The sequence below is a fragment of the Papio anubis genome, chromosome 18 (genome assembly GCF_008728515.1).
Source record: "Papio anubis isolate 15944 chromosome 18, Panubis1.0, whole genome shotgun sequence".
Lineage (NCBI taxonomy): Eukaryota > Metazoa > Chordata > Mammalia > Primates > Cercopithecidae > Papio > Papio anubis.
The window spans coordinates 36785379-36812727 of NC_044993.1; the positions used below are offsets into that span (position 1 = coordinate 36785379).

Consider the following 27349-nt stretch of genomic DNA (forward strand, 5'->3'; position numbering starts at 1 on the left):
TATTTATTATTTTTTTTAATGTTGCTCAGGCTGGTCTAGAACTCCTGGCCTCAAGCATTTCTCCCTCTCCAACCTCCTAAGTAGCTGGGATTATAGACACAAGCTGCCATACCTGGCTCACGCACTAAGGATTTTAGATTGACAATTTAATCCTCAACAGCAATCCTACAAAGTAGGCACTGTTACTCTCCCCATTTTCTCAGCGAAGAAACTGAGACCTGTAATGTTTAATTGCCCTTAGGTAGAGGAGTTAGCAAGTAATGTACCCAGAATGTGAATTGGGATTATCTTATTCCAAAGCACATGCCCTGAACACCTCAGTGCTGTTTACTAAGCACCTACTATGTGCTGGACGCTGTGCTTTATATATGGAACAAGATAGGCAAGGTACTCATTTTTATCCCTTTTGCTTTCTTGTTCTGTTCACACTTTTCTTCAAAGGGAGAATTCTGTTTATTTTTGTTTTTTAAAATCATAAAATTATGTTATGAGATGTGACCTACTTTTTAGTAAGAAAGGGCATATTTATCTTCTAGAGTGAGTCTCCATTAAAGAGGGTGAGGATCCTCTGTGGTCTAAAATGGATGGAGCTAGAAATGGTGGCACTGGAGTCATGGGCAAGATGGTGTCGGGACCCCAGCAGGAGGTGTAGAGAAGGAAAGAGGCAGAAATACCAAAGAGACCAAGGGGAAAGGAAAGGACACTTGGTCTTGTGAGGCTGGCTTGTGGACTGACTGGCAACTTAACTCTTGAGGTCACAGTGTGTCTATGATTGATGGGAATAAGACAGGTCACGTTCTGGTTCTGGACTGTACCTGCAAACCCTCCCAGGTGTTAGGAAGTATAATAGCAGATGAACTGATTCTGTCTCATTGACTCTTTCCAAAAATCCCAGGAAGCAATTATTTTAATTGTATTTATTTTATTTTATTTTATTTTATTTTATTTTGAGATGGGGTCTCATTCTGTCACTCGGGTTGGAGTGCAATGGTGTGATCTTGGCTCACTGCAACCTCCACCTCCCAGGCTCAAATGATTCTCCCACCTCAGCCTCCCAAGTAGCTGGGACCACAGATGTGTGCCATCATGCCTGGCTAATTTTTTTTTTTTTTTTTTTTTTGAGATGGAGTCTCGCTCTGTCGCCCAGGCTGGAGTGCAGTGGCGCGATCTCGGCTCACTGCAAGCTCCGCCTCCCGGATTCCCACCATTCTCCTGCCTCAGCCTCCCGAGTAGCTGGGACTACAGGCGCCCACCACCTCGCCCGGCTAGTTTTTTCTATTTTTTAGTAGAGACGGGGTTTCACCATGTTAGCCAGGATGGTCTCGATCTCCTGACCTTGTGATCCACCCGTCTCGGCCTCCCAAAGTGCTGGGATTACAGGCTTGAGCCACCGCGCCCAGCCATGCCTGGCTAATTTTTTATATTTTTGGTAGAGACAGGATCTCACCATGTTGCTCGGGCTGGTCTCAAACTCCTGAGCTCAAGCCATCCACCTACCTTGGCCTCCCAAAGTGCTGGGATTCCAGGTGTGAGCCACCATGCACAGCCCAGGAAGCAGTTATTATTATTTTGAGACAGTCTCGCTCTGTTGCCCAGGCTGGAGTAGGGTAGAGCAATATCAGCTCACTGCAACCTCCGCCTCCCAGTTCAAGCGATTCTCCTGCCTCAGCCTCCCGAGTAGCTGGGACTACAGATACCTACCACCACACCTGGCTAATTTTTGTATTTTTAGTAGAGACAGGGTTTCATCATGTTGGCCAGGCTGGTCTCGAACTCCTGACCTCAAGTGAACCGCCCACCTCGGGCTCTGAAAGTGCTGGGATTACAGACGTGAGCCACCGTGCCTGGCCCCAGGAAGCGGTTATTATTAATTACATCTTACAGATAAGGAAACAGAGTAAAAAATGTTAAGCAACTTGCTGAAGGCCATACAGCATGTACACTGGAGAGGTGGTATTCAAACCCAAGTTCCTCTCATGCTGAAACTGCTTTTAACCATGACCACTACCTGCCTTCCCATCAATGACCAGAGAATTAAATTGTACTCTTAGGAAGGGATTTTATATTTGCTCATTTTGGTCACTGTGTCCTTCCCTCTTTTACTAGCTGATATTCTGTGCATCCTTCTAGGTCCAGCTCAAATGTGGCCTATTCTAGGAAGCCCTCCCCTGTCCCCTATTTCCAGTGTGACATCCTCCATATTAAAAGACTTATTGATGCTGCTAAATAGTATAATTTGCTGCAAGAATGTGGCCTCATCCAGCAGATTCTATGCCCCTTAATCAGGAGTAAGATGCTCCAGGTATGGTGGCTCATGTCTGTAATTCCAACACTTTGGGAGACCGAGGCCGGAGGATCACCTGATGCTAGGAGTTCAAGACCAGCCTAGGAAACAAAGTGAGACCCCTGTCTACACACACACACACACACACACACACAATAGCTGGGTGTGGTGGTGCACGCCTGTAGTTCTAGCCACTGAGGAGGCTGAGACAGGAGGATGGCTTGAGCCCAGAAGGTCGAGGCTGCAGTGAGCCATGCCTGATCACTCCACTGCACTCCATCCCGGCAACAGAGTGAGACCTGATTTCAAAAAACAAACTGGCCGGGCACAGTGGCTCATGCCTGTAATCCCAGCACTTTGGGAGGCTGAGGCAGGAAGATCTCTGGAGCCCAGGAGTTTGAGAGCAACCTGGGTAACATAATGCGACCCCCATCTCTATTAAAAAATAATATAAATAAATAAATAACAAAAAACCAAGAGTCATATCCATGTGGGTGGTGCTACCTGTCTTGTATCCACCCTCCATCCGGCTCTGTGTGTTTGACTTAAATGGGCACCACCAAAGGCTTATATGCCTACTAGTTTCAAGCTGGGTTTGGCCAATGGTATACCTGGCAAAGACCAGAGGCAGGGAGGATAGTGAGGTTGGGTGCTTATGTCCCCAGTTCCCCTTCTGCAGGGTGCCTTGGGTTGACCACTCTCCTGACCTACAGTCATAGCTGTTAGGTGACCCTGTGCACACAAGCCCTCTTGGCCTCCAGGCTCAGGCCTCCTTAATTGCGATTTAAGGTTCTATAAGCTGCGCAGCACCCAAAATGGAACTTTGTACCTTGTGGTTCAATAAAGAGCTGTTGAGCTAAATGAGTGGCAAGTGTTTTTGGTTTGTTTGAGTAAGTGAGTGAGAAGCAGGAGAGCGAGAATTTTAAATGATCTCGAGTACTAGGACCAGATGGCAAATAAGCCCCCTAGGCTCCTGGCAAATGGTTTTTATTTATTTTTGTTGTTTGATCTTTAAACGTTTTTATTTTCTTTTCTTCCCTTTTTTGTTTTAGAGAGAGGGTCTCACTCTGTAGCCTAGGCTGGAGTGCAGTGGCACAATCTTGGCACGCTGCAATCTCTACCTCTTCCACCTCCCAGATTCCAGTGATGTCCCACTTCAGCCTCTGGAGTAACTGGGACTGCAGGCACATGCCACCACACCCAGCTAATTTTTGTATGTTTTTTGTACAGATGGGGTTTCATCATTTTGACCAGGCTGGTCTCAAACCCCTGGGTTCAAGTGACTCGCTTGCCTCAGCCTCCCACAGTGCTGAGATTACAGGCATGAGCCACTGCACCCAGCCCAAATTTTCTTAATAAACAGTAAATCTGATTTTCTTTCTTTTCTTCCTCCCTCCCTCCTTCCCTCTCTTCCTCCCTCCTTTCCCTCCCTCGCTCCCTCCCTTCCTTTCCTTCTTTCTTTTTCGACAGTGTCTCTCTGTCATCCAGGCTGGAGTGCCATGGCACAATCATAGCTCACTACAGCCTGGACTCCCCAGGCTCAAGTGATCCTCCCACTTCCGCCTCCCGAGTAGCCAGGACTATGGGGGCACACCACCACACCTGGCTAGTTTGTGTATTTTTAGTAGAGATGGGGTTTCACCATGTTGACCAGACTGGCCTTGAACTCTGACCTCAAGTGATCCACCCACCTCAGCCTCCCAAACTGCTAGGATTACAACTGTGAGCCACCACACCCGGCCTTACCTCCAAATTTATATGTTGAAACCCTGAACTCCAATGTGACTGTATTTGGAGATAGGGACTGTATTTGGAGTCAATGTCACCTTTGACTGCTGTGTGCATACACAAAGGGACTTTATGGAGGCAATTAAGATTAAATGACATCATAAGGATGGGCCAGAAATCTGATAGAACTGGTATCCTTATAAGAGGAGGAAAGGATATCAGAGCTCTCAGTACTGAGGAAAGGTCATGTGAGGATACAGTGAGAAGCGGGCTGTCTACAAGCCAGGAAGGGAGCCCTCACTAGAACCTGAACTTTGCAGGCAGCTTGCTCATGAACTTCTAGCCTCCAAAACTGTGAGGAAATAGATGTCTTGTGTAAGCCACCCAGTCTGTGGTATTTTCTTATGGCATCCAGGGCTCACTGATACAGGTAAATGCCCTATGGTAAACGTATACTTCTTAAGAAACTGCCCAACTGTTTTCTGTAGGGGCTGCACCATATCATGGTTCCCACTAGCAATATATGAGAGTTCCAGTTGCTCCACAACCTTGCCAACATATGACATGGTCAGTATGTTTTCCAAGAAGTTTTTGTGTGTTTAATGTGGATCTGTGTGTGTGTGTGTGTGTGTGTGTGTGCATGTGTGCTATGTTTTGTAGGTAGTAATGTCTAAGGAAGCAGTTTAAAGCTGAAAATATTTAAAATGTGATCTACTGAGGTCCCATCCATCTTTGGGTTGCCCATACCTCATTTCTCTGTTCTTGCTTTTCTTCTGGTCACATTCTATTCCTAGGGCTGTGTACCCTGAGCTGAGCCAGATAGCAGATCTGGCAAATCACAGTCCTCGTCCGAGGTGAATCCATTTCTGGGAGTTGAGGAAGAGGTTGGGTGTGGACAGGGCTGGATTCGTGGGCCTTGTGCTTCATTTAAAGTTCTGCTGTCTGGCCGGGCGCGGTGGCTCAAGCCTGTAATCCCAGCACTTTGGGAGGCCGAGACGGGCGGATCACGAGGTCAGGAGATCGAGACCATCCTGGCTAACACGGTGAAACCCCGTCTCTACTAAAAAATACAAAAAACTAGCCGGGCGAAGTGGCGGGCGCCTGTGGTCCCAGCTACTCGGGAGGCTGAGGCAGGAGAATGGCGTGAACCCGGGAGGTGGAGCTTGCAGTGAGCTGAGATCCGGCCACCGCACTCCAGCCTGGGCGACAGAGCCAGACTCAGTCTCAAAAAAAAAAAAAAATAAATAAATAAATAAATAAATAAATAAAGTTCTGCTGTCACTGTCTTGAAATTCTCAATCATTTCGAACAAGGAGTCCACATTTTTATTTTGCACTTGGTCCCACAGATTATACAACTCATCCAGGGTGTGGCGGGGAGAGGTGGTCACAGGCAAGACAAGGATTCTTTTTAAAGATTTTTAAATTAAGGCAGGGTCTAGCTCTGTTTACTAGGCTGGAGGGCATTGACACAATCTTGGCTCACTGAAACCTCCATCTCCTGGGTCCAAGCCATGCTCCCTCCTCCGCCTCCTAAGTAGCTGGGACTACAGGCATGCCCCACCATGCTTATCTAATTTTTGTATTTTTTTTTTCTGGTAGAGATGGAGTTTTACCATGTTGCCAGGCTGGTCTTGAGCTCCTGGGTTCAAGTGATTCACCCGCCTCAGCCTCCTAAAGTGCTAGGATTACAGGCATAAGCCACCACGCCCAGCTGCAAGCCAAGATTTCTTACCACATACATTTTTTTAAAGACTCCCGTATCTAATCCCATGGACCTTGCCTCTAAACTGGTCCATGCACAATCCTAGGGTTTCTCACCTGGCCCCTGGGTGCTCCTGCTGCCTGTCTCTTGGGCTGACTTGGGTTAAGCATGATTAATTTGGAGGCTCCACAAGAGGATTGTTGGCCCTGGATCCCAATATCCAAATGAGTTTTTGCCTCAAACGGGGCATCTTAATTGGAAGGTAAATGAAAACTCCCTCTTCCACCCTGACAGCCCCAAAGTGTACTTTGGCATTTATGTGGGAGAGGTAAATAGCATCATGATGTCTTCTGGATTGTCACTCTGCCAGGTCCTGTTGGCAAGAAGTTTGTTCAGAGAAAGCTGATTTATAAGGGAGTTTTGCAGCATTCTTGCAGATCACTGAATTCCCAGGCCCAGAAAGGAGGAATGGCACCAACCAGAGGCAGGGGCAGAAAGGGGATTGGAGTGGGAAGATCACAGGCTCTGGAGACAGCAGGACCTGCGCTTGCATCTTGAGCTGGCTGCTTACCAGGTTTGTGACCCCAGGTAACCGACCAAACCACTCTGGACTCAGTGATTTGAACTCTAAAGTGGGGTTAATAATACTTCCTTGGAGGACTGTGTGATTGTGAGGAGTAACCAAGAAGGTCTGTGTGAAGTGTCCGAGGCTGGTGTGCACCTGCCCTCCACAAATGAATCTGAGTCAATGTCACCTTTGACTGCTGTGTGCATACACAAAGAATCATTGTAAATGTACTTCTCTGAAAAGCCGCTTCACAGTCCTGCCTGACCCTCCATCTAGCTTCCTAGGAGCTGGGTCAGGATTATCAGTCCACTACTAGAGTCAGGAAAAGGAATGCCAGGTGATCAGACTATAACATAGGGTCAACTATAGAGCACAGGAGTTCCCAACTCCAGTTCCATGGAACACGAGGCTTCACTCAGGAAGTATTCACATCAGAGATCGCTCACAGCTGCGAAAACCTTTACCCGTGTGTCCCAGATTAAAAGCACAATAACAGCTTATGAAGTGGATAACATCTGTTGTGGTGTGTGAAGATAGCCTGATGGGGTCTTTATTTTTTTTTTTATTTTTTTTATTTTTTTTTTGAGACGGAGTCTTGCTCTGTCGCCCAGGCTGGAGTACAGTGGCCGGACCTCAGCTCACTGCAAGCTCCGCCTCCCGGGCTCACGCCATTCTCCTGCCTCAGCCTCCCAAGTAGCTGAGACTACAGGCGCCCGCCACCTCACCCAGCTAGTTTTTTTTTGTATTTTTTAGTAGAGACGGGGTTTCACCGGGTTAGCCAGGATGGTCTCGATCTCCTGACCTTGTGATCTGCCCGTCTCGGCCTCCCAAAGAGCTGGGATTACAGGCTTGAGCCACCGCGCCCGGCCGGGGTCTTTAATAGATAAGATTAGCATAGTGATAAACAGAGTGGGTGGCTTACACCTGTAATCTCAACACTTTGAGAAGCTGAGCAGGCAGATCACTTGAACCCAGGAGTTCGAGATCAGCCTGAGCAACAAAGTGAGAACCCCACCACCCTCCAATCCCCGGCACCTCTACAAAAAAACAAAACAAACAAAACTTAGCTGGGCATGATGGCGTGCACCTATAGTCCCTGCTACTTGGGAGGCTGAGCTGAGAGGATCACTTGAGCCTAGGCTGTGGTGAGCCATAATTGCACCACTGCACTCCAGCCTGGGCAAGAGAGTGAGACCTTGTCTCAAAAACAAAAACAACAACAAAAAAAAGAAAATATAAGAGGTTGGAAGGCAGATGACTTGGGTTCAAATCCCAGCCCTGCTATTTGCTGGCTGTTAGAAACTACCTCAGACAAATTACTCAACCTCCCTGTGCCTCAGTGTCTCCATGTGTTAAATGAAGATTAAATAATATACCTACTTCTTAGGGTTGTAAACAAATAATGGATGTGAACTGTGCTTGGCACTGAGTAGCACCCAGCATCTATTAGCTAGTTATTTTAATGACTTACCTGTTTGGATAACCCCAGGAGTCCATGGTCCTAAGACTCCCTCTTCCTCACCACTGGGTGGAGTTGGCATTCTAGGTTAAAGGATGGTCTCCAAGTGGGGGGGTGAGTCCTAGGAACTGAACGTGGCCCTGAGATACAGAGGGAGGCCACAGCCCGTTGCATAGTGACAGGACTTGTTTTGCATGTGAAGATAGGGGCTGGTGTTTACAGGTAACTAGGAAGTGGTGGTGGGGTGATTTGTAAGTTGTAGATTAAACAAATGGGAATTCTTCTGGTGGAATGAATGGGGCACAGTGACTGGAATTGGCCAGGTTAGCTGGAAGGGCAGCTCTCCAGGCCCTGCCCACCCCACAGGGGGCTCCTTATGCACAGGGGGGCATCTCCTTGTGTCCATAGAAACGGAACTGGCTCTTTTCAACAGTGCTCCGAGGACGGTTATTTAACGCTGGCCCCCAAGGATCAGCCGCACAGACTTTCCTCCTCCCGGAACGTCCAAGAGCACTGGATCCTCTGGGTCCCTCTGAGATGGGGTGCCGCTCCAGCAAGAGCACCACAGTGGCAGCTGAGTCCCAGAAGCCTGCAGAAGAGCGGGAGGGAGGAGAGCCAGGGCTGGAGACCGGCACCCAGGCAGCAGACTGCAAGGATGCCCCGCTGAAGGATGCAACCCCTGAGCCAAAGAGCTGAGATGCCTCTCTCCAGAGTCAGACCCTCACCTTCCTGGAACTGCCTTTGGCCCGTGAACCATGAGACGGTCCCAACCCTGAGAAGCTCCGATCACTGGGAGGAGAGAGAGAAAGCCTCCAACTTTAGGATTCAGGCTTCAGAAGTTTTTAGCAGCCTTTGCTCCTTGGAGGGGAGGGGAGGATAAGTCTATAAGGAATCCTATTTCCCCAGCTCTCCCACAGAGAGGACAAAAGAAGTCTTTACACGTTGTGGAACTTTCCTGCAACTTCCGGATGCAGACAAGCCTCAGAGCAGACTGTTCTGGCTCCAATGAATATCTGCTGCCAAGCTGTGAGCATCCAGTGATCCCCGTCTGCCTGGCTTTCCTGAATTCAGAAGGCGCCTTGGTCATAATGTGTGGGGTGTGTGGATCTCAGTTTGCTCTCTTTCTTTCTCCTTTTTTCAACAGCTGGCGGAGTAGCCAACACCCCTGACAGCAACGTGTTGCACTTGGCTCACTCCACACTATGTCTATGAATAGTTTAATATTTAACTTGAAATGTTGTTAAGAATCTATGGAAAATATCAGGATCTGACTGGGATCCTGTAAATCGAAGGCAACAAGGTCTTGCTTGGTCCTCCAGTAAGTGGGGCATGGAGCCCTGGTGGGAAGGAAAGAAGAGAGAGTTGTGTTCCTGATTCCTTAATCCCCCAAAAAGGTCCCTCTGCTAACATTCGCATATCTCTTCATAGCCAAAGTCTGTCCATTTCAACCCTCGAGCATCTGAGCTATCTGTATCCAGCTTTCAAAAATATTTCACTGTTTACTAACATGTCTGTCAGCCTTTCTTTTCTCCCCCGCATGTGTTTTGTTTTTAATTCCACTCAAAAGCGTTTTCATTTGAAATTAAATAGACATGTTTGCAAATAAATGATGACACAACACATTTGAAAGACAGAATTGGGGATGTGAGATTAGAGGATCAGCAGAGAAGAGTGGGTGTAATTCTGTGGAACAGGAGTGAGAACAGAGGCGAGGGAGATGTTGCTTTGTGCCAGGCGCCATGCTGAGAACTTTCCACAGACAGTTTAATCCCAACCACCCCCATTTTATAGATGAGGAAATGGAGGAAATAAAGTCACTTGCCTGAGTATGGACAGCCAGGAAGGAGCAGAACCCGCAGTTGAGTCCTAGCAGTTTGGCTTGGGAAATGCATGTAGAGTGCTACTTAAAGTAGAGAGCCTTTCTCATGATTAAACTGAAATACGAGTCCCTTTATAGCCTGTGCATAGTGAGGACCATTTTTCTTTATTCACTGGAACCTACTTGCCTATTGAGAAGTAGGTAACTGGTCAGCTTGCAGTTGCCCCACTGCAGGTTGGGTGATGGATTGAGGGACTTTTTATTTTTACTGTGGTGGGGGGTAGGGGGAGGGAGGAAAAGACAGAGAGGAAAGTGGGAGAAGGGAGGGAGAGAAGGGAGGAAAGATGAAGAAAGGGAGGAGGGAGAGGAGGGGGGAAGGAGAGAAAGAGAGGAAAGAGGGAGAGGGAGGAGGAGAGAGGGAGAAGAGGAGGGAGGACAGAAGGCAAGAAGGAGGAGGAGGGAAAAGAGGAAGAGAGGGAGGAGGGGAAGGAGAGGGAGATGGAGAAAAAGAGGGAAGCGGTAGGGAGATGAAAGCAGGGAGAGGCAGAAAGGGAGAGGGAGAGAAGGAGAAGGGAGACGGAGGGAGGAAGGGAGAGAAGGAGATGGGAGACAGAGGAAGGGAGAGAAGGAGAGGGGAGACGGAGGGAGGAAGGGAGAGAAGGAGAGGGATAGGGGAAAAGGGGTAGGGAAGAGGGAGGAAGAGAAAAAAGGGGAGAGGCTGGGCGAGAAGGAAAGGAAGAAATGAAGGGAGTTGGAGGAATGAGGGATGAGGAAGGGAGGGAAAGAGAAGCAGTAAGCTACCTTCCTTTTGGCCATAAAAACCTGAGAAACTGAATGAGATTCTTTTGAGCAATAAGGCAACTGCAGTGAGGAAGAAATAAGGAGGCCCAAGAAGCAAAGCCAGTTCAGCCTGAAATTGACTACAGAGTTTCCCTTTGCTTCAGCAGAGCCTGGAGGAGCAGGAGAGATCCGGGCCGTGTCAGCTGGCCCAAAGCCCTGCCCTGTCCCAGGGGTGCTAAGCTTGCTGCAGGCCAGGAAACAGGCCTGGGCTTGCAGCTGGGGATCAGGAAGTTTGGGGCCTCTTTGCACAGCTTACTGGGGATAGGCCAAGCTCTGGGAACTCCTTTCAATTTTTTTTTTTTTTTTTTAAGACAACTCTGTTTTTCTCCCTCCTCCCTCCTAATGGAAATTTACCTTGCAAAACAGGATCGTGCCTGGTGAGAGCTGCTTGCAATGCCCACACTCAGGACTCTATGGAAAGAGTTCGCAGCTGGTGGTGAGGCTTTGAGGCGGGGCTGTCCTTATTTCACTAGCTCCTGAGGGGCAGAACTCACTCAGCTTTTTACCAAATCAAAGGAAGGAAGCTTTAGGTCCTTCGAAGTTCAGAAACAGGGTGGTTTGTTTTGCTTCCTTTTGGAATGGAGTAAAAATGCTCATTTAATTAAATTCAAGTTCTCTGAGGTCTTTTAAAAACAGAATTCTTCATCCACCTCCAGCTGTGGCAGGCATGCTGCAATTTACTGGGAAGTTAATCTGTAACAGAAAAAAGTACTCAGTTTCCTTTTAAGGACATTCCAGTTATCCACTGGAGCTTAGGATCACTCTTCTGTCTCCCTTTGAGGTTCGAGAATTTCTTAAGTGCCTGGTAAAAGTGGTCAGGATTATGTCTACTGAAATATAACTTTAACCTCTGGAAAAACAGGCCTGCAAATGCCAACTTCCCAAATTGCTGGAAGAGGAGGGGTTTATTGGTTAATATATCTATCCATCTGTCTTTCCATCCATCATCGATCCATCCCCCCTTCCTTCCTTTCATCCAGTCATCTATCCATTCATCTTTCCATCCATTATCCATCATCCATGCATCCATCCATCCACCCATCTGTTCATCACTCCTTCCATCTTTCTTTCCATCTGTCCATCCATCCTTCCATCCATTATCCATCCATCCATCCACCCATCTGTTCATCAGTCCTTCCATCTTTCCATCCATCGTTCGTTCCATCCATCCATCCATCCATCCATCCATCCATCCATCCATCCATTCATCTATCCATTTATTCATACATTCAACTCTTACCCTGGATTTTTTAGTTACATGAGGCAATACATTTTTTCGTTTTAACCAATTGATTCATTCAACAAATATTTGTTGAGTTTCTACTCTGTCACTCATCATTCATTCATTCATTCCTGTATTCATTTATTAATTCAGTGTTTACTGGGCAACTACTCTATGCCAAACTCCTCAGTGTTCATAAAATGTTCATAAAGTGCCATCTTTGTGGGAGTACCTCCTGGAACAGGGTGGTCCAGGGAGATCTTTCCAGTCTAGGTGAGACCCGAGAGCTTTCAAGAGTAAGTTGGAATTAGACAAAGAGGATGGGTATTTCAGAAAGGGAATGTATGACCTGGAGTTGGATACAAGAACTGCATGGGGCACAATGTACAGTGTTATAGGAGCCTAAGGTGCCCACGGGACAGGGACAGGGAGGTAAAGTTTGACAAGCAAAAAGGATCAAATCATGGGCCGGGTGCAGTGGCTTACGCTTGCAATCCCAGCACTTTGGGAGACCGAGGTGGGTGGATCACGAGGTCAGGAGACTGAGACCATCCTGGCCAACATGGTGAAACCCCGTCTCTACTAAAAATACACACACAAAAAATTATCTGTGTGGTGGCGCATGCCTGTAATCCCAGCTACTCAGGGGGCTGAGGCACGAGAACCGCTTGAATCCGGGAGGCGGAGGCTGCAGTGAGCTGAGATTGCACCATGCACTCTAGCCTGGTGACAGAGCCAGACTCCGTATCAAAAAAAAAAAAAGGATCAAATCGTGAAGTACCTTGTATTTTATATTGAGAGCTTGAGAGTTTATCTTGATGGGCGCAGTGGGGTGTCTTTCAGCAGAAGAGTGATGCTAGGACATCAGTGGCTTTTGGCTGGTTAGTATCCTGTGTTTTAGTAACAAATCTTATCTTTTTTTCTCTTGGGGAACCCTTTCCTCACTCGCTCTCTGTTTACATGATTGGCTGGGGCTGATCCCATTCTTAAACTTCAGCCTGAGCACTGCATAGCCCCTGTCAAAGTGATAGGTTCAAGGGCGGGTGCACAAACCCAAACTAGTTCACTGAGAGTCTTCCTTGAACTTTTTTTTTTTTTTTGAGATGCAGTCCCTGTCATCCAGGCTGGAGTGCGGTGGCACAATCTTGGCTCACTATAACCCCTGCCTCCCAGGTTCAAGCGATTCTTCTGCCTCAGCCTCCCAAGTAGCTGGAATTACAGGCGCCCACCACCACGCCCAGCTAATTTTTGTATTTTTAGTAGAGATGGGGTTTTGCCATGTTGGCCAGGCTGCTATCGAACCCGTGACTTCAGGTGATCCGCCACCTCAGCCTCCAAAAGTGCTGGGATTACAGGTGTGAGCCACTGCGCCCAGCCGTCTTTGAACTTTTAATTGAAGCAATTAGGAAAGGAACGTTCACCTTCTTTTGGAATTAATACAATTGTAGGATTTGGCCCTGGAAACTCTTTTTTTTTTTTTTTTTTGAGACAGAGTCTCTCGCTCAGGCTGGAGTACGGTGGCGTGATCTCGGTTCACTGCAACCTCTGCCTCCTGGTTCAAGCGATTCTCCTGCCTCAGCCTCCTGAGTAGCTGGGACTACAGGCGTGTGCCACCACGCCCAGGTAATTTTTTTAGTAGAGAAGGGGTTTGGGGTTTCACCGTGTTAGGCAGGATGATCTCGATTTCCTGACCTCATGATCCACCCGCCTTGGCCTCCCAAAGTGCTGGGATTACAGGTGTGAACCACCGTGCCTGGCTGGCCCTGGAAACTCTTAACCACTGGGAAGGGCCTGCTTGAGAATGAAGCCACAAAGCAGAGTGGAGCAGAGTGGAGAGAAGGAGAGACATCATCCTGATCAACTTGTTTGGGCAACTGGATCCAGCCATGCCAGAATACTTCTTCCCCTAGATGATTCACATGAGCCAATAAACTCACTCATTTTGTTTGTTTGTTTACAGTGGTTTAAATTTGGTTTCTGTCATTTTCAGAGAGATTTGAGTAAATCAGAACAATGTAGATTTGTATATTAGGTAGAGCACCCTTGTAACTGTTTAGAGGATGGAGTTGGGAAGGATAAAGCCAGAAGCATGAATACCAATTAGAAGGCATCCTAGGGAAAAAAAAGGGTACAAGGAGGGGCAGGTTTAAAGGGAAGATTAGGGGTTGAGTTTTAGAGGGGTTGAGTTTGAGGTGCCCATGGGACAAAACAGAAATAATGATAGCAAACACTTATATCACTCTTACCATGTCTGAGCATTGTTCCAAATGCAATACATACAGAACTCATTTAATCCTCACCATCACACTGTGCTCACTTTATAGATTAAAACATAGGCAGTTTTAATCCATTCACTGATCCCAACTTGCTCCTTGGCTGTAAATTCCCACATTTCCTTGTATTCTGAATTAAGCCCAATCTCTTTCCCCTACAACAAAACCCCATTGTAGTACAGAGGGTACAGGGGGTGTGATGGTTAATTTTATGTGTCAAGGCTGGGCGCGGTGGCTCATGCCTGTAATCCCAGCACTTTGGGAGGCCGAGGTGGGCAGATCACTTGAGGTCTGGAGTTCGAGACCAGCCTGGCCAACATGGAAAAACGTCGTCTCTACTAAAAATACAAAAATTGTCCAGGTGTGGTGGGATGTGCCTGTAATTCCAGCTACTACTCAGGAGGCTGAGGCAGGAGAATGGCTTGAACCTGGGAGACAGAGGTTGCAGTGAGCCTAGATCACATCACTGCTTTCCAGCCTGGGTGACAGAGTGAGGATTTGTCTCCAAAAAAAAAAAAAAAAAAAAAATTATGTGTCAATTTAACTTGGCTAAGGGATGTCCAGATAGCTGGTAAAACACTATTTCTGGGTGTGCCTGGGAGGGTGTTTCTGGAAGAGATTAGCGTTTTAATCAGTAGATTGTGTCAGGAAGAGCCACCCTCATTAATCTAATCTGTTGAAGGTCTGAATAGAACAACAAGGTAGAGAATTCTCTCTCTTTTCTTGAGCTGGAACATCCATCTTCTGTTGTCCTCAGACATTGGAGCTCCTGGTTCTTGGGTTTTCAAACTCCAGGACTTAGATCAGCGGCCTCTCTGGTTCTCATGCTGTCAGCCTCAGACCGAATTACACCACTGGCTTTCCTGGGTCTCCAGCATACCAGTGGCATAACATGGGACTTCTTGGCCTCCATAATAATGTGAACCAATTCCCATAATAAATCTCCCCTTATGTATCTCCATATATTCTGTTGGTTCTGTTTCTCTGGAAGACCCTGACTAATATAGGGGGTTAACCAGGTCTTTCAGCTCTCAAGGACACAGCTGGGGCTTGAGCTAGGCAGTTTGCCTTTGGAGGCTGAGACTTGAGGAATTCATTTGGGAGTTGTGGAAACCCTTTTGGACCTCCAGGGTTGCTATAAAGGTTATTTTAAGGTGAAAATATTTGACCTGCAAAAGGTGCAGAAACAACTCTTATCTGAACTTCCCTTATCTGACTAAAGCAGAGCCTCCCAACCAAAATTACAGCTCAATGAACCCCACTCTGGGGGAGTTTCCTGCGGATTTAGCCGCCAAGAAGACAGATTGCCCATTTATTAGCAACAAAAAGCCCACTAGGACCTTCCATGCTCCCTTATTGTAGCCCTAAAAACCTCTCTTTTGTTAAGTTGACAACACAAACCTTTCCTTTGGGCTATTCCATGAGTTTTCTGTTATGGAAGCTCCCATATGCAAGTGGGAAAAAAATTCTTGTTAATCTGTCCTTTCTCAGTTACATTTGTAGGCCTCAATCTGCTGGACCCGATTTGGAAGAGGAAGAATTTTGCTCCCAACAGAGTCATCAGAACACAGCGTGGCAGTTAATGCCCTTGTTGTAAGGGAAGAAGCTGAGGCACAAAATATAATTTTAAAGCATTTGAGGCCGGGCACAGTGGCTCACAGTGGCTCCCAGCACTCGGGAGGCTGAGACGGGTGAATCATGAGATCAGGCGATCCAGACCATCCTGGCCAACATGGGGAAACCCCGTCTCTATTAAAAATACAAAAATTATCTGGGTGTGGTGGCACGTGCCTGTAATCCCAGCTACTGGGGAGGCTGAGGCACAAGAATCGCTTGAACCCAGGAAGCAGAGGTTGCAGTGAGCCGAGATCGTGCCACTGCATTCCAGCCTTGTGACAGAGCAAGACTCCCTCTCAAAAAAAAAAAAAAAAAAAAAAAAAAAAATTTATGAAGGCAGCATGAGGACAGCTGCCTGGGAAACACTTTCGAGTTGCCTTGGGCAGTGTTCCATTCAGCCTAGGTTACAGTCAGGTTTCGAAAGGCAAAAGGGAACAAGGGGTGGGTGGATACAAAGTTGTTTGACAGGAATTCTCATTGGCTTACGAAATAACATTGATTAGTGATTAGCTTTAAATGTTGAACTATAGGGTACGAGTTTTGGTGTCCAGCCTATGGCATTGTGTGGTTAATTTTATGGCTGCTTGGCATCAATCTAGAGCCCACATAGCAAGTGGTTTCAAGAGGCAATGACTTGATTCAAGGCAGGAGTGAAGAGTGACTGCCGCCACGCTTCAGTGCTCCTCTGGGTCTGATAATTTGGAGGGGCTGGCATTCCTCAGATGCAGTAGATAAGGTGCCTGCATCCTCTCCCCACACACATATACCCTGAGGGGAGGCACTGCTTGGAGCAGAAGAGCATCTATCAAGGACAAAACTCTGCAAAAACCAACATGTAAAGGGCAGGTGGAGTAGATAAGCTGCAAAGGAGCCAGCGATGGACTGGGGGTTGGATTGATGGGAGATGGTGACCAATGGCTTCCACTCACGGAACATTCACCAAGTGCCAGGTATTGAGCTCAAAGATGCTTCACAAATGTTATCTAATTTTCTCCTCACAAAAGCTATACAAGGAAGGTAAAATTCATACCTTACAGGTGAGACAGCACATTTATGAAGGTTGCATGAATTGCCCAAGTTAACACAGCCAGTTAGTGGCAGAATAGGAATCTGAGCTCTAAAGACTGGGGTTTTAACCACAGCAGTGCATTCAATAATCTCCTCCCAAACTTCCTATCTACCTGGGACCTTTGAATGTGACCTAATTTGGAAATAGGGTTTGAAGATGTAACCAAGTTAATATGTGGTCATGCTGGATTAGAGTGAGCCCTAAATCCAATGACTGGTATCTTTTTTTTTTTTAGATAGGGTCTCACTCTGTCACACAGGCTGGAGTGCAGTGGTGTGATCATGGCTCATTGCAGCCCCAAACTCCTAGGCACAAGTCATCCTCCCACCTCAGCCTTCCAAGTAGCTAAGACTACAGGCATGTGCCACCATGCCTGGCTAATTTTTAAATTTTTTTTTGTAGAGATGGCCAGGCTGGTCTCAAATTCCTGGGGTCAAGTGATCCTCCTGCCTCGGCCTCCTAAAATGCTGATATTATGGGTGTGAGCCACCACACCTGGCTGACTGGTGTCTTCATGAGAGAAATGAGGGAATTTGGACACAGAGACATAGATGAAGACGACCATGAGAAGATGGAGGCGGAGATGGGAGTTATGCTGCTACAAGCCAAAGAACAGTTATGACAAAGACTCCTTTGACCTAATTCTGTTCATACTCCTCTAAGCCCTCAAGGCCCTGACCTTTCGTCTCTGCAGCTGGCATGCGTAGTCTAGCTCAGCTGGATCAGTTTAGTGAAGATCTCCCATTCTTGATATCTCTCTCAATATCTTACCCTGGCCTGCCTTCAGCAAGAATCTGCTGAGTCAGTCTACGAAGACTACCCCTTTATCTCTGATGTTTCCTCTCAGTGATTTTTCCATTCACCAATCCCCAACTTGTTCCTTGGCTGTAAATTCCCACATTTTCTTGTTGTATCCTGAGGTGAGTCCAATCTTTCTTCCCTATGACCAAATCCCATTGTAGTAGTTCCCCCAAATAAAGTCTGCTTTACCATCTTTAACAAGTGTCATGAAAATTCTTTCTTTAACATACGGGCAAGAGGCAAGAAACTGGAAGAGGCAAGAAAGGATTTTTTCCTAGAGTCTTAAAAGGAAGCATGGCCCTGCTGTCACCTCGATTTCAGACTCTCTAGAGGTGAGAGAGAATAAATTCCTGTTGTCATCCAGTTTGTAGTCCTTTGTTACATCATCCCCAGGAACTTAAAACAGTCACCATGCCATCAGTCTTCCATAGAGGAGGGTAATCTAAAGAGTGATGTCAACAAATTCCAGGAGGAGAGATGGGAAACTGCCTTTGCAAACTTTATGGCAGTGAGAGAAATCTAATATAGCTGATTCCATCTTTCTTCTAGCTTCACAAGCTAACTGTCATTGCTTATCCTGAGGCATAGGCTACACTAATTATGGGAGTAATTTAGTTTATAGTTTAACTTTAAAATGAAGATGATAAGAATCCCTCCCTGAAACTAACCACCTCCTTGCTTGGCTACCACAACTGCCTCTGTAAAATGAACAAATTGGCCACAAGATTAGAATTATGGTTTGGGAGTCATATAGCCCACGGTCACAAGATTTGTAACCTCCCCAATTGCTCCTATAGATAACATCATTATTGAGATCTTTTTCTGACCTTGCATTCTGACGGACCAGCTGAGCACCGCTCAGACTGGTGGCCCATGCCAAGAAACTGACTCAAGCAGTCCTGTGACTCCCTCCCAGGAACTGACTTCATGCAAGAAGACAGATTTGATCCCTGGTGATTTCATTCTCAACCCAACCAGTCAACATTCCCCATTCCTTAGCTACCTGTCTACCAAAGTATCCTTGAAAAACCTTAGCCTCTGAATTCTTAGAGAGTCAGAGTTGAAAGTTATCTCCTGTCCTCTTGCTGGGCTGCCCCATGGTTATTTTCTTTCTTTGCTGCAACAACTGCTGTGCTCAGTGCATTGGCTTTTCTGGGAAGAGGGCAAGAAGAACTCATTGGACAATTACAGACAGATTTTCAGGGTTAGGGGATGGTAAAGCCTGACCATTGAGATGTGATTCTGAATCATGCTTGAGCCTTCTTAAAGGTATGCAAGCTCATCCCTTGATTTAGAGGAGACATATTCCTACTCCCTCCACACCATGGCTTTCATGAGCCACTGATTATGATAAGACTGTGTCACATACATGTACTCAACTCACCTTGAGAACATTGTTCTTGATAAAGAGATACAGGCCAGGATGTACTTTACCTGATAAAGTGTGTGTAAGGGCTGGGCTGGAAGGAGAATGGAGAATAATTAGAGCAGGCTCTTCCCATAAAATGGTAACTCTACTGGGTCATCTCTGGGCCCTATGGCCAATTGTTTCCAGCCCAGACAGGTTGTCTGTCTCCTCTCTCCCCTGGCACCCTTTGATAGTGTATGAAAAGGAAAGAAAGGTCATTTTCCCTCTACCTATTTTAGATTCATTAGTTGTGGCCCCTAAAAGTTAGATTTGTTGTGGTCTTTTTGCTCTTTAGCTCAGTTGGGTCCAAGTTCTTGTCTCACATCCAGGAAGAATTAGGTGCATGGATATTGGAAAGTGACTAGAGTACAATTTATTAAGGAAAAGGAAAGTACTCAGTGGAGAGGTGATATAGGGGGTGGTTCCCCTACCTGAAGGTGGGAAAAATTCCCTAATATGGCTGAGCCTGGGGCTATCATGGGCTCAGAATAAGGAGTACCTGCTGACTGGTTTGTGAGTATGCAAAGAAGTTTAAAGCAAAGACACCACTCAAAGGTGGGCACAACAGTGTAGAAAACTAATTAGGAAAAGGTAGGTGTATGTAAAATAGGTGAAGGGTGGGGACCAATCAGTGGAAAGCATGCTGAACAGGAAGACAGGTTCTCAATCTGGTCTGAGGATTTAACTTGTAGCTTGGCTTTCAGGCTTTAAACTGTCTTTGGCTTGGAGGTGGAGTTTCACTGGGTACCCACCCCTATCTACTTAGGCATTTGGCTGACTCCTGTTGCTATCAGATTGACAAAAGACAGATTAACAAAAGAGAGCAAGGAGAAATTTATTGATATGTACACTGCACATACACATGGGAGTACTCAGTGATGAGTAACTCCAAGGAGTGGTTAGAACTTGAATTTATATAGTTTTTTTTTTTTTGAGACAGAGTCTCGCTCTGTCACCCAGGCTGGAGTGTAGTGGCAAGAGCTTGGCTCACTGCAACCTCTGCTTTCTGGGTTCAAGCGATTCTCCTGTCTCAGCCAAGTAGCTGGGATTACAGGCAGCAACACCACGCCTGGCTAATTTTTTTTTTTTTTTTGTATTTTTAGTAGAGACAGGGTTTTACCATGTTGGCCAGGCTGGTCTTGAACTCCTGATCTCAGGTGACCTGCCCACCTCGGCCTCCCAAAGTGCTGGGATTACAGGTGTGAGACACTGTGCCTGGCCTATATAGCATCACAAGATAATAATAAATTTTAGGTCAGATGTTGTGGCTCATACCTGTGAAACCAGCACTTTGGGAAGCCGAGGTGGGTGGATCGTTTGAGCCCAGGAGTTTGAGACCAGCTTAGGCAACATGGTGAAACCCCATCTCTATAAAAATACAAAAATTAACTGGGCATGGTGGTGCATGCCTGTAGTCCCAGCTACTTGGGGGGCTGAGACAGCAGGAGCACCTGGGCCTTGGGAGGTCAAGGCTTTAGTAAGCTGTCATCTGACCACTGCACTCCAGCCTGAGTGGCAGAGTGAGACCCTGTCTAAAAATAAAAATAAATAAAATAAACAACAAAAAACTCCATTTTCAACAGCATGATGAGGGAGTTTTCCCTTATTTTCTGCAGGTGCCATAGGGGGTGAGGAAGGAGTAGGGACAGGGAGATTTCACAGAAAAATTCAGAAAAAAAAAAAGTTTACTCAGTTTTGATTCACCATTATTGCATAAACGCATTTTTTTCTCATTAAAAGTAATATATGTTTATTATAGAGAATTTAGAAAAATAGGCAAAAGAAGAGAAAATAAAATCATCCCAAATCCTACCATTTAATAATACTTATGAAAAACGTTCTAGTAAAATTGTCCCAGATTGTAGCATGCAGTTTTTTGTTGTTAATGCTCTGGACTAGTATCCATCTGTAGCAGATACTGGACTTGAAAACAGAGGAATGTCAAAAGCAACTGTAATCCTTCTAAATTCCACAGCCGTAGAACCACAATCTACCAACCCAAATTAATTAAAAAGGAATTTCAATCATTTCTGCTTCTCTTAAAAAACATTAAACAGGATCCATTTCAAAACCGATAGCAAAACGTATCAAAATTACTTTCCTTCTCCTCCCCAACTCTCTCACCTCCAGAGCTGCCCTTGAGCTTCTTATCAAATCCCCTCAAACTCATCCTCAACTTCTAGCCCCTGTGGCTTTTCTGTTTCTTACCTCTCCCTATTCCCCTTTCGTTCTTTATTATGTAGATCCATTTTGCCTTGCCATTTAAAAAGAAAGTTTCCTTTCTGCTTGGCTCATTACCTAATTCTCCCTAACAAAAAAGACCCCCAGGGATTAAGCAAGTAAGACTCTGTTCCTTCCTTCCTCTCTCCTCTCCTGCAGAATCATTTTCATGATTCTTTATTATGAACTTCCTGAAACCAGTTTGGCAAAGAACTCTCCAGTGGGAGAAGGTTGGGAGTGCTCACACTTTGATAACCTTGTTCCTGTTACACAATTATATACTTCTTCTTTGTTCCAAGATTACCTTCTTTCTTTTGAAAAATTGCTAAGCATCAGCCAGTCCAGTAGCTGACACCTCTAATCCCAGCACTTTGGGAGGCTGAGGCAAGAGGATCACTTGAGGCCAGGAGTTTGAGACCAGTCTGAGAAACAGTGAGACTCGTGTCTCTACAAAAAATTAAAATAAATAATAAAAGTTGTTGAACATCAAATGCATTTGACAATTATTCCAAAGTGCATCTGAACACATACGTCACATTTACACTCTCTCAGTCTCTTTCTCTCTCTGCCTTTCTCTCTGGTCCCCCAGTGACTAAATACTAATTATTTTTGCCATCATGGAAATCAGGGAATTTTGCAAGATGATGTGAATTACACAAAATATTTAGAAGACCTAATTTAAGTCCCAGCTTACATACTGAGTGTAGTCTATTTCTAAAAGTGTAATTATTGGCCAGGTGAGGTGGCTCATGCCTGTAATCCTAGCACTTTGGGAGGCTGAGGTGGGAGGATTGTTTGAGCTGAGGACTTTGGGACCAGCCTGGGCAACATGGTGAGACCCTGTCTCTATTCTTTATTTATGTATTTATTTATTTGTTTTTTTTTTTTTTTGAGGCGGAGTCTCGCTCTGTCACCCAGGCTGGAGTGCAGTGGCCTGATCTCGGCTCACTGCAAGCTCCGCCTCCCGGGTTTACGCCATTCTTCCTGCTCCCAGCCTCCCGAGAGTAGCTGGGACTACAGGCCTGGGCCACCTCACCGGCTAGGTTTTTGTAATTTTTAGTAGAGATGGGGTTTCACCATGTTAGCTACAGGGATGGTCCCATCTCCTGACTCCTCGTGATCCGGCCTGCCTCGCCTCCCAAAGTGCTGGGATTACAGGCTTGAGCCATATTTATTTGTTTACTTATTGTTTTGAGACAGAGTCTCACTCTGTCACCCAGGCTGGTGTGCAGTGGCGTGATCTCGGCTCACTGCAAGCTCTGCCTCCCGGGTTCATGCCATTCTCCTGTCTCAGCCTCCTGAGTAGCTGGGACTACTGGCACCTGCCACCACACCCGGCTAACTTTTCGTATTTTTTAGTAGAGATGGGGTTTCACCGTATTAGCCAGGATGGTCTCGATCTCCTGACCTTGTGATCCGCCCACCTTGGCCTCCCAAAGTGCTGGGATTACAGGAGCGAGCCACCGCACCCGGCCGACCCTGTCTCTATTCTTAAAAACAAAAAATTAAAAAAGTATAATTGTAATTTAGTTATCTTTTTTTTTGAGATGGAGTCTTGCTCTGTCACCCAGGCTGGATTGCATTGGCATGATCTCGGCTCACTGCACTCCAACCTCCTGGGTTCAAGCGATTCTCCTGCCTCAGCCTCCCAAGTAGCTGAGACTACAGGCACACCCCACTATGCCGGGGTAATTTTCATATTTTTAGTAGAGATAGGGTTTCGACATATTGGCCAGGCTGGTCTGGAACTCCTGACTTCACGTGATCTGCCTGCCTCGGCCTTCCAAAGTGCTGGGATTATAGCCGTGAACCACTGCGCCTGGCCTAAAAGGGTAACTTCCAATCATCTTCTTTGTCTTCTGTTTCCCAAAACAACCAGCTTAAAATAATCCTTATGCCAAGAAAGCATATTTAGGGTAGCATATTCTGGTCTCCCACTGTCATATTTTGGGGTGGTATGTCCTGAACCCTATCAGCATTTGCCAGTTTTATGGCTGGTAGCTCCACCACTTACCAGCTTGGAGGAATTACTTCTCTGTTCTGAGCCTCAGTTTTCTCATCTGTTAAATGTTACATTGTAGTAGGACAAGCTGCAGACAAAACTCCTCAGACACCGAGTTAAAGAAGGAAGGGGTTTATTCAAGAAGGAAGGGGTTTATTCTGCAGGGGGCATCGGCAAGACTCCTGTCTCAAGAGCCTAGCTCCCCGAGTGAGCAATTCCTGTCCCTTTTAAGGGCTCACAACTCTAAGGGGGTGCATGTGAGAGGGTCGTGATCCATTGAGCAAGCAGGGGGTACATGACTAGGGGCTGCATGCACCGGTAATTAGATCAGAACAAAACAAGATAGGGATTTTCACAGTGCATTTCTATACAATGTCTGTAATCTATAGATAACATAAGTGATTAGGTCGGGGTGGATCTTTAACTACCGGGCCCAGGGTGTGGCACCGGGCTGGCTGTCTGTGGATTTCATTTCTGCCTTTTAGTTTTTACTTCTTCTTTCTTTGGAGGCAGAAATTGGGCATAAGACAACGTGAGGGGTGGTCTCCTCCCTTATTCCCCCATTTTGAGACTCTCACTCATTTTATTAGTGGGAGTTCTCACTTTCATTTTCACTACCCATGTCTTCTTCCAAGACAGATGGATAGTGATTCATATAGTACACTTGTGCTGAAACACTTTGGTGAACTAAGATAGCGGTGAAGCTTTCTATCATTTGAAGAAGTACAGGTAGCAAACAAGGGAGCAGTAGGCAGGTTCCTATTATTATTATAACTCCTATTATAAGAGTTTTAAATCCTTCTAGCACTGGGAACCATTTTCCAAACATGGCCCCAGGATCAAATCATGCCACACTTGCACAGGCATATGTGCCAGTTTTGTCATATATCTAACTATGTCTTCAACTACTTGCCCTTGATCATCTATGTGTAGACAGCAATTAGTAAGGTAAAAACTTTCCACAGACCCTTCCTTCAGCTGCTAGCAAGTAGTCGACAGCCAATCTATTTTGATAGATAGCACTTCTCATCTGAGTTTCTTGCCAGGCCAGAATAGCCAAGGCTCTGCCGGTTTTATTAGTGATTATTTCTAAGACAGCTTGTTACGGTATGATTCAGTTGATCATGTAAATGGGGGTCTGATATCCCCATGAGCCACCTTGTGCCCAAGTAGCAGGCCTATAATATTGTATGATTCTCTCAGGGGGCCATTCATCATCTTTGCAATTTCCTATAGCTATGCTTCTCTTTCCACGGGAAGCATAGACAGGGAAACCCAGGAGTTCGCCTGCTTTTATGGGCAGTAGGAAGAAAGATGGTTTAATAGTGCTAATAACACAACTACCTGCCCACTGGTCAGGTAATTTGGCATAAGCTCTATGCCTACATATGCAGTATAATCCAGTGGGGGCTGTTCAGTCCCAGTGGGACTCCAGGTGGGTCCACATGGTTTACAACTTTGGGAATTTGCTAAATGGATTCCTCTCTGTTTGATTTGAACTCCACCAAGTGACTGTTTTTGTGGTACCATTACACAGTTTCTGTCCCAGACAACTAAGTCGTCACTCACAAGGTGAGTGAATTCTTTTCCTTCTCTAGCTATGCAATATTGTACAATAATTGAGGCTTTGAAGACCCAGAAATTATCAGGGTGATTCTTTTGAACCGGGAATTCATCAGGAACTGGGTCTGTAGGTATTAATTCTTGGGCTTCCCATGGCCATTGATCTCCCATTACAGTTCCTCCACATACATAACATGAAGTGACATTGAGAAACTGGGCTACATGCTCAGCTAATTGCAAAAACCAATTTCTTGTTTTTCCTGGAATTTCTGGTACTGGTACATTTAATTCATCATACAAAGTTGGAAACACTGGCTCAGGAGAGCGTTTGTAAACTTCTCCTTGAACCAAGATATTTACTCGAGAATCCAGTCCGGCCCCATCAATTCCTAAGGTCACACGCTCCCCTTTTTTCCAGTGAGGATCAAGGGGATTGGTTATTACTAGCTCTAAGGGGTTTACATTGTCCCTTAGTACAGGAAGGGCCATTTTTTTCTTTCTGAAGGTGGACTGGATCCTTTTCATTTTTTATCCAAGTGGCCCAAATGACACAAGACCAGTATCCACGTTCATTTCCACACAGTCCTAATTCATGACAAATGTACTTATTTTCAGTCACATAGCCTTTTTCCCAACTAAAAGAGCCACATCCCCTTCCTAACTTATTACTATTAATGACAGCACAGGCATCAAATTTTAAGGTGACTTGTTTGGGCACCCCTTTTTCTCCTGTTTTGGCTAACACTTTACTCATATCGTTTATGAGCCCCTGTGAGTCTTCAGTTCTTAATCTTATTTTAAAAACTGTAGTCATGGGAGGCTCAGATGGGTCATAACACACATCAGGTTGATCATTTCCTGGGCTACATAACTTGTATAGAATAACATTATATAAACAAGCTCTTCTTAGAGTTCCAGTACACTTATAATAACCGTAAAATTATAGGACCGTAGCCACCTTTTGTCCTACCTTAGTGACTTGATGTATACACTGGGAACAGCCCTCAGTCTGAGGAAGGTCAGTTGAAGTCCTTACTGTACAAGTCCAGATTTTAAGGAAAATGAGTCCTGCGATGAGTTTTCTCATGCTTCGGACATGCGTGGACCAGTCAGTTTCTGGGTGTGACTGGAGCAGGGCTTGTCGTCTTCTTCAGAGTCACTTGGCAGGGGTTGGCGAAGCTGCTCCCATCTACATACTGCTCACTGTCTACTGATGTTTAAGGATGGTCTCGGAGGTTGGGCCTGCTAGAATAAACTGAGTCCAACACCTCTACACAGTTATGTTCAACTGGACTCTCTGATACCAGGAGAAAGGTGGTGGGGTTTAGGGTGTTGCAAACTTCAATGGTTATGTGGGGATTTTCACATAGCAAGCTTTGGTCCTTGGTTCATCTAGCAATTGTTAACCAATGATGTCCTTTGGTATTTATTAAAGTTACCACAGCATGGGGGCCTTTATATTCAGGTTTTGCCTAAGGGTTAGTTTGTCTGCTTCTTGTGCTAACAGGGCGGTTGCTGCTAGGGCCGTTAGACCTGGGGGCCAGCCTTTGGAAACCCTGTCTAGTTGTTTTGAGAGATAGGCCACTGGTGTTGGCCAGGGCCCCACAGTCTGGGTTAAAACTCCAACTGCCATTTTTTCTCTTTCTGACACATAGAGTGTAAAGAATTTTGGGGCCGGGCGCAGTGGCTCAAGCCTGTAATCCCAGCACTTTGGGAGGCCAAGACGGGCGGATCACGAGGTCAGGAGATCGAGACCATCCTGGCTAACACAGTGAAACCCTGTCTCTACTAAAAAATACAAAAAATTAGCCGGGCGTGGTGGCGGGCGCCTGTAGTCCCAGCTACTCGGGAGGCTGAGGCAGGAGAATGGCGTGAACCCGAGAGGCGGAGCTTGCAGTGAGCTGAGATCTGGTCACTGCACTCCAGCCTGGGCGACAGAGCCAGACTCTGTCTCAAAAAAAAAAAAAAAAAAAAAAAAGAATTTTGTCAGGTCAGGTAGCTTCAGGGCTGGGGCCGACATGACTTTTTCTTTTAACTCATGAAAACCTCGTTGCTGTTGGTTGTAATAGATGTAGTTTATCTAATCTACATTTTTATTAACTGTCACCTACCAAAATATTGACTTAAATCCTGCAGCTATTTGATTTCAAGCTTTAAATTGATCTGGTATTCCTCGTGGGACTCCAATTGCGTCTAAATAGACATGAGAGTTGAAAGACCCATAAGGGGCTTCTCTCGCTTTATGATGTCTTATTATTTTTTTTCCTTCTGGTTGATGAAATCCCAGTAAACGTCCATCACGGTAGTACCACACATCTGCTCGGGAATGAACAAGGGCTGACTGATTGATAAGCTCTTGAAAATTCTTAAGCTCACTGTATCCTTTCAGGTCTCCAAGGTATGCTAAGTTTCCTCCCTGTCACGAGAGACACAAAGTGAACTTAGTGTTGGGAGATGGAAGCTGGATGGCCTTCGGGTGCTGACCTGCAGGGTGCCAGACTTTGGGATCTAGCAGAGAGAGCTTGGCACGACTTATTACTCCAGGCTGTAGAATCCTGGAAAAGAGCTACCATGCAGCCCACAGCTGGTCGACTGGAGGACCACCTTAGTGGAAAGGGGACAATCTGGGCCTCTGGCCTGCCATGTGCACAAGCATAACAATTGCTTTTGTTTAACATGCAGATGGAATATTTGATCCATTTTAACCAGGCATTTGCATCTTGGTACCCTTTCTTAATTGCTAAAGTTTGTTTTAAGTCTTTAACTTCTATG

At 45.9% G+C, this 27349-nt stretch overlaps 1 long non-coding RNA gene across 1 annotated transcript in view; it reads left to right on the forward strand.

Annotated features, from left to right (window-relative positions):
- LOC103880444 overlaps positions 1 to 9697 on the forward strand; it is a 30106-nt gene extending 20409 nt beyond the window's left edge. The window contains exons 2-3 of the long non-coding RNA XR_002519243.2: positions 6087 to 6290; positions 8177 to 9697. This is a non-coding gene — a long non-coding RNA (uncharacterized LOC103880444). The remainder of the gene's footprint in view (positions 1 to 6086; positions 6291 to 8176) is intronic.
- Positions 9698 to 27349: the final 17652 nt, after the last annotated feature.